Source organism: Glycine max, chromosome 5 (assembly GCF_000004515.6).
Source record: "Glycine max cultivar Williams 82 chromosome 5, Glycine_max_v4.0, whole genome shotgun sequence".
Classification (NCBI taxonomy): Eukaryota; Viridiplantae; Streptophyta; class Magnoliopsida; order Fabales; family Fabaceae; genus Glycine; species Glycine max.
Window position 1 is genome coordinate 18,553,070 of NC_038241.2, and position 8,292 is coordinate 18,561,361.

The 8,292-nt window shown below is 31.5% G+C and overlaps 1 non-coding gene and 1 pseudogene across 1 annotated transcript; one reads left to right on the plus strand and one right to left on the minus strand.

Moving 5' to 3' along the window:
* Positions 1 to 479: 479 nt before the first annotated feature.
* Positions 480 to 585, plus strand: LOC113001737 (small nucleolar RNA R71). The gene has a single exon (XR_003267225.1). It is a non-coding gene; the product is annotated as a small nucleolar RNA R71 (small nucleolar RNA).
* A 2,805-nt stretch (positions 586 to 3,390) lies between these two features.
* On the minus strand, positions 3,391 to 6,597 carry LOC100802792 (serine/threonine-protein phosphatase PP1 isozyme 3-like; annotated as a pseudogene).
* Positions 6,598 to 8,292: the final 1,695 nt, after the last annotated feature.

The following is an 8,292-nucleotide window of genomic DNA, read 5'->3' on the forward strand; positions in this document are numbered from 1 at the left end:
GGAAAAGTTAGGATAACTCCTCCACTCTGGGTTGTATTGTATGTATTCAAATATGGATAGAATATCTTTGCCTACGAGTAGTCACATTAATTGTGGGTTAAAGCCATATTTTCTATCTACTCCTTTGCTTAGATGAGATTCCTTCTTGGCAATGTATAGTTGTATGTCACTACAAATGACAAAGCTTGCAAGAAATATTAATAGCACCTACTAAATTAACATTGGATTTTTTTTATAAATTTTTTACTTAGAGCATCAAATTTCTCCGTCAACTTATAAACATCACTCACCTCATACTTACATAGAGCCACTCTTCTTGAGTAGTTTTCCTTTTTGCTCTTCCATTGGCTATAGTTTGAAGCCACAACCTCAAGAATTCCAACAATGACTTCCTTTAGTGGGTTGTTCATAAAAGTTTCACTAGTTGTGGAGTCTAAAATCATTTTACTTTAGTGAATTGGATTTCCCACCACTACTTAAATCCATGATGCAATCATAGTTCTAACAAGACTTTATACCACTCCCATGCTTCATATAGGGAATTCACCACCCCTCTGGTGGAAATTGGTGATTTGTATCCTCACCCAATTAGTCTTGGAAGGTGGGTAGAATCTAGGAAAGCTTGTTCACATAATTTCAAAGTAGTAATTACATCCATGGTTATCAAACTCATGAGTCAACTCGTAGACTTGGACGAGTTTGTGAGTCTAGTTGCCCTTCATGAGTCAACTCACTTTTTGAGTAGACTTGTAAAGACTCGGAGTGGACTTGTTAAACTTGTGTAGACTCATGATTCTAGGGGCGAGTTAGTGTTTCTGGTTGGAGTAAATTTTTTTAATGAAACAACACAGGCTTGTGTTCTTTTCGCATCACAATTTCGACACAAATTAGGAGACTCAAGTGAGGGTTCCTCTTTCGCATTTCACACCTTCCTTTCCTCCTCTGTGATTTGCGATTGTTGCTCGACTGTTGCTGACTCGTGCTGGTTTGGAACTACTCTTCTCACGGTCTCTTTATTTCACCAAACAACTTTTTTTAGGGCAAAGGCACATTGCTACTAATGTTTAGGGTTTCAACAAACATCTCTTATGTATTTTGAATGGTTGGGCCTCTATTTGAGCCCAACAACACATTTTTTTTGTTTTTTTTCTTCAGAAAATGTAACATATAACATATAAATTTATAACCAACTAAATAATAATTAATAATAATAATAAGTATAATAGTATTAAAAATTTTTAAAAATTATTTAAATCATAATATATAATATAACAAACTAAATAATAATAATAATAAATTAAATAAATAGGTATTTATATGTATTTTATATTTTTATTATTACATTTTTATATGAAATATACTCTTATGAGTCTATGAGTTGAGTTTGATAACCTCGATTGCATCCTTTATCCTTAAGAGTTAGAGGTAATAAGCAAAGGTGCGGTGCATAAGAAAGAGCTCTTTCATTATTTTAGAGTCTTATAAATTTCCAACAACCCTTCAATGTTGTAATTAGGGTCTTTTGATTGTGAACTGCCAAACTAGTTTTGCTCCAACATTGTAATTTTAAAATGTTTGGTGGTTACATTGGGATGGACAATCCTAGTCAGCAAACTGTAGACTATGGGTGCAAAGTAAGCCTTGAATGGGTGTTCGCTTGATTGGATGCCATGGTGGTAATGAGGGAATAATAAATAAGAAAGATAATTAAAAAGAATTAAGAGAATAAAATTTTGTTCAAATCTATTAAATAGCAATTAAAAAAATCAAAATAGCACAATCATGAATGATGGTGCCAAAAACTTTCACTGCTACAAAAAAGACAAACGACGACGGTGGAAAACAACATACAAAAACGGTTTTTGCACCGTCTTTGAAGCTAATGTCGTTGATAGTTAAGACTTTCAACGACAGTTCTATAAAACCCGTCTTAGAAAAATGTTGTTTTCTAAGGCGGTGGTTAGCTAAACACCATCTTAGAAAGGTACATTTCTAAGATGGTTGTTAGCTAAGCAACGTCTTAGAAAGATTAGCTAATGACCATCTTTGAATGTTATTTTGAAAAAAAAACATTAATTTTAAAAAATAAAAGCATTATTATGAAATGACCAAAACAACATTAAAATGATAAAAACAATTTTGTTAGTTAGCTGAAGTTTTGTCTATAAATACATTAAAATAATAAAAACAAGCATTATTATAAAAACAATTTTCTATTCACCACCTAAAACAAAGTAAAAAAGGTAGAAATTCAAAAGCAACTACCTGCAAAGGGAATAACAACTTCCACTAAAAAACTCTCGATTTCCTTGAAGACCATTTTGGTCAAGCTATTTTACAACAACTACTTGCAAAGAGAATGATTTCATTATTAAGAATTGACAATGAGGCAGAGTTATAGTAACAGAGCAATAATCAATAGGAAAATTGAGAGGAGACAAATAACTTTTCTAAGCTGAAATGCGAAGTGAAAGTTGATGAAGCCTATAATTATAAAAAAATTAAACTCAATACATGGGATGGAATTCTACCTTAGTTTCCGAATTACAGTTCCAAGGCTCAGTAAAAAATTAAACAAAAAAAAGACATACCGTAAGTACTTTCTTCTCAAAAGAAGAAAAAATAGATTTAATTCGAGCGAATTGATATGCATCAAAATATTTTCTATGTGCATAAATAATCTGCATTTAAGCATGCCATAAGCATGAATCAGTTTAACAATAAATTAGGCAGATGGTTTGCCTGAAAGTATCATCCAAAGGATGAGATTTTCAATAGCAAGATGCTCAATATCCAAAAGAGTTAACAAAAAAATCTTATATAGCAAAACAACCACATAATACTAGCAATAAGCACATTGACCAGCATTTAACCAAATGGCAATGAAGAAAAATAGCTACCTTTAGTCTGAAATTTAATAGTGGTTTTTACCAATATAGATGTCAGAAAATAATGGCTAACCCCCCACCCCCATTTCGTTTCTTATGTACATTATTGGAAGAATTCTTTTCAACCATGTCAGTACCTCTACCTAATTCTTAAATATTTTACAGAAGAGTAGTAGCCATGATAGTAGTAGCCATATAAGTTAAATAAATCAAATAATAAAATATACAAAAGAGTTCTTATATTTTATTATAAGTTGAGGGTAAAAATAAGAAATCCTTTTGTATATTTTATTATTTGATTTATTTAACTTTTTTTCCTAATTTCCTGAAACTATGTTTATGAAATTAAGATATCAAACTCAATTATGTTGAACACTTCCTTAAGCAATGCAGAATTTCTTCCTTGTGTCATGTATATATATTAACAAACACCATATGACTCAGATATCTTATGGGTAATGAAACCCCAATATTGACTTTAGTTATGACTAATGACCTTAGTTTATTTGAGCCTTTCAATGAGCATGTGGGGTAGTGCAGTTGTATCAAAGCCATCATCAATCTGTGTGTTTGACCAAGAATAATTATAGAGTTGATTATCCAGTAAAGTGGTTAAGAGGTTAAATATTCCAAAATTGGGAATATCTTGACCAAAAATTATGTGTTTGAAAATTTCCTAGAAATTAACAACAAAAAGGAATTCAAAATAGTAAACCTTGACATTGTAGAACCTACTAATACAGTCTACAACTTGCAAGAAAAAAATATTGTTATGCTCCCCTCCTAAGAATTTTGTTTTATACTTGCACTTGATATACTTAAGAGTCTTGTTTTGACTATTTCCCTAAGGTTTTCTGCACATATTAATAGCTCAAGCTCAAATCAATTTCTGCTACATCATTAAATTAAAATTTTGGAATGGATTCAAGGAATCAAAATACCTTGGCTTTTGTTGGAGTACTATGCTTAACTGTAGTTGTGCTCCCAAAGCCAAACTTATTAGGCTTTCTATTTTTTACAGGCTTCAATATTTGAAAAGAGCACACAAGTGTCTCATCAACAATCATCACAACACCAGCATTGTCAAACTCTCCACAACACTTAGGAACCGAGAAGATGTGTTCAAGTTGCATGTTAGCAAAGAATTCATATTTGTCTTCTACGACCCGTAACATGGAATATAATCATCACATCATACATTTTGATTCCTAGCCATTACAATCACATATTTAAAAGGAATATGAAACCTGATGGGCCCTACAAATCAAATCAAATCAAGATCATGCTTCTGAAGGAATTCCATCACCCTATTAGCACCAAAAGTATAGGAAACTCTGCGCTCGTACTCTCCCCAACCCCGAATGTCACTACTAGGATTAAATCAAAGGAGGTCACATAGTAGACCAATTTCAAGCACTTCAATAGGATGTTACAAACTCTTTATCTGATTCAGATTGTGTAACTCAAGAGAGAGTCCACCATGCTTACAAAGTTTGCTTTCATCAATTAGAGCTGTCATTGGCAAGCAGTTGAAACATTCTATGAATACTTTCCAAAGCCTTACATTGTACCTTCGTTTACAATCATCATAAAATCCTTAGAAGCACATTGACTCAAGTGCAAGCATAAATTTATGACCCTGCAATATGTTTACGTATCATAAAAATCACCATATCAGTGTGCATTGTTGTAACATATTCATAAAATGGAGCTGCTTGCTGGTCTACAACTTAAAGTGTCTTAACTCTTATCAAGAAGTTTATGAATCCAATAGAATTTTGTGAATATAACTAGCAGCAATTAAGATAACAATTAACATACATGTAAAAAATATACATAAAATGCATATCATGTATATCATACTTGTTTTCCAGTTGAGGCTGCATGGGAAACATTCAGATCAACAATTTATTGATATGGCATGGGTAAAGCATACTCTGTAATAAATTATATACCAGCTTTCACCAAAAAAAAAAAAAAAAATACCAACAGAAATGGCTTGTCAATCATAGTATATTAAGGTAAAAATATGTTACTATTTCTCAACCCATGGCTGAGAGCTCTACAGGATTGGCACCGTCAATTCTCATGCACTATGAATAAAAGGAATAAAAAGTTTAAAACAGCATATATCAAGGCAGTAACATATCAGGTAATGATGCATAAAAATAGCAACATAAATAGCTACTAGAAAGATGCATATCATAATATATGAAGATGAGGAATGCTAATGCTAGATTCATAACAGTTAAAATCTTCATTTTGTGAGAACTTATACCAGACCCAGTTCTAAGGAATCTGTACCCAATAGTAAACTTGTAAGTTGTCTGTAAACTGTAACCAGAATGGAAGCAGTAGAATATGGATACAGAAGATTTAATTATTATTTCAGTCCTTTAATTTCAATCATATTTAATTCAAAATTGTAACAATTACTATTATATTTAAAATTTAAATTAAGTTGTTTAGTGTTTTGGGTTTCTTAAGATGATATAGGAGTCACTTATATGCAAAGGAGTCATAAAAGAAAAATGTTATATGCTCGTTGATATAGTTTTTTATATGAAAAAATATTAATAGATAATATTAATCTTGCTGGTATATAAAAAATGAACATATATATTAGTATATCAATGGAAAGGAATGGGGGATTCACATATGCTATAACTAGTTAGAAATTACCAAATTCATGAAGCAACCCTTACTTGTTTCAACATTCCATCATCATCAATTTGTATCGAATCTACAAAATAGGTGATAAACTTAAAACTCTGATGCATTGAATCTCATATATTACTAATTATATTGTACTCTCAAATGGGGAAAATTATTTTGAACAAACATGGTAATAATTTAGAATTATAGTGTATGAGGAAGTGAAATTACTATCAAATGTTGTACACATACCTGGTCCTTTTCTCACTACCATTTCCATTTTAACTTTGGCAACAAAATTGTCTTCAGAAAATTCAGAGCCTGTGAAGAATACATTATTGTCTATTAGGCATTGATGTTGAACAAAATTGTGCTAATTTGTAATGAAATTTATACTTACTATGTTCCAACAATTCTTTTATGTTTTCACTTCTACTACTTTTGAATCCAATATTATTGCCATGCCAAAATCACTAATTTTTGGGTTCATTTCATTATCAAGTAATATGTTACTTGCCTTCAAATCTCCGTGAATCACTTTTAATCTTGAAAAATGATGGAGATAAATCAACCCATGAGCTATACCTTCAATGATGTTGAATCTTTTCTCCCAAATTATTTTTTCCCTTCTTTTAGAATCTGTTTCCGAGTAAGCATTACTTATCAAGCCACAGAGCAAACAAAACATAAACCAAAGTAAGTATTAAAATAAATATTTACAAGATTATCTTGCTCATGAAGATCACATACCAAAGAGATGAAAGTCTAAAATTTTGTTGGGCAAGTACTTATAGATTAATATGTTTTCTTCATTTTGTATGCAGAGCCCCAAAAGCCTCACGAGATTAGTATGCTGCAATTTTTCTACAAGTTCAGCCTTGTTCTTAAACTCCACCAACCCTTGCCCTGATCTACTAGAAAGCATCTTTATTGCTATTTCTTGTCCATCAGGAAGTACCCCCTGAGAATGTCCAAAACAACCCTGTCCTAACTTGTTTGCAACTGAAAAGTTGCCTGTTGCAGCAGCAATTATTGGAAAGCTAAATATCTGCATTTCATAGTTGACTTTGCCACGTTTTCTATGTCTTTTTGTTTTGTGATATACAATGTAAGCCACAGAACTGACTCCAATTTCTAATAGTAGTTCCTTCTGCTTCTTTTTTCTGTCAGCTACTTGTCATACATAAACAAAATATTTATAGCAAATCTTCAACAAAATCATCCCAAGCACCCAATAAAAGATACCTTCTATTTTGCATTTTCTCTGGATGATGCAGCACAAGTAGCCGAATATAAGTACAACAAAAACTCCTGCTATCACAATAAGCCATGCCCACCTTCAGCTTTCTACATTCATGGTAAAAAAAGTTGAAATGAAAAAGAGGGGGAAAAAGTGTGCAGGGCTTTAAAAAGAGTAAATCACCATTTTCATTCCTAGAAAATCTTTTCTATAATAATATCACATTACTCCCACGCCAAGGGTCCCCCAATGATTCTTTATCATTCAAGTTCATCCTCACAAGTCATTCAAATGCATATTTGGCATTTCAAAATTTGACTTTGCACTTATATCAGTTGCTAACTTATCACACTCTCAAGTCTTATCCCTCATTTCCCCATCCTCTCTTTGTCATACACATCGAAGCTAGCCTTTCTCTTGGCAAAATTTTCCAAATTTATCCCCTATCCTGCTCCTGAAATTTGCACATCACTCTTGTCATTGTACACAAACATGTTAACAATAGAGATTTGCATATCACTCTCTGTTGTTGACACTTCACAGAAACAGGAAAAGACCATTTGCATAATTTTCTTGCAATAGCAATAATAAAATATAATATTTACAAGTATCAAACAACCACTGTACAAAATAGAAGAGACAATCAAATCTCTTGACAAATTTATTTTATTCTTTCCTTATTTAAGCTTGGCTACCTCTGATTATGCGCTCTAAATAAGGAAACAAATCATAATTCATACATTTGTCTTTCCTTCCATTTCTAGGTTTTTTTTCCATAATACCAAATCAAATAATAATCAAAATGATAACATAATCAAATCAAATAATAATAACAATCAAGACAAGGTGGTTTCGCAAGAAAGTTCTAAACGTAAGTTAGGCAGAGCAAAAGAAGAAGAAGAAGAAGAATATGACAACACCCGTCTTTGAAAACGGTCTTGAAATCTAATTTGAAAGATGGTCTTGACAACACCCATCTTTGAAAAGTTCCAATTAATTACAGAAAACCACCGCTACTTACATGGATGGTGTTTTGATAACCGCTTTTAAATACATGTTGTAAAAAACATTTTTTAGTAGTGTTTGTATGAGAAAATCATAAGTGTACAATTGTTGTCAAGTAATAAAAATAAAATATTATATCCATATAGAATGAATTTTTAATTAGTGATTATTGCTATCAATGAATGATATGAAATGAATGAAGAGTGAAACGATTTGACATTGCAAGTTGTTGAGATTCAAAATTCAAATGAAGAGAAGCATTTAAAATCGGAAGAAAACAAATATGAGAAAACTTCTAAGATTGGAGATTCACAAAACAACCTTCTAATGGATTAATTTCTTCATCTAAGAATTGTAACCAATTCTTTTTGAAGATGAATTAACCTAAGTTGTTCTTTGTCCCCTTTTAGGAAATGAAGATTATCCAATTGAATTAACCCCTATTTTTGTAGTAACTGTGTTCATTTAAATTATTTATGGTCTTTGTTAATTCCATATATTTTT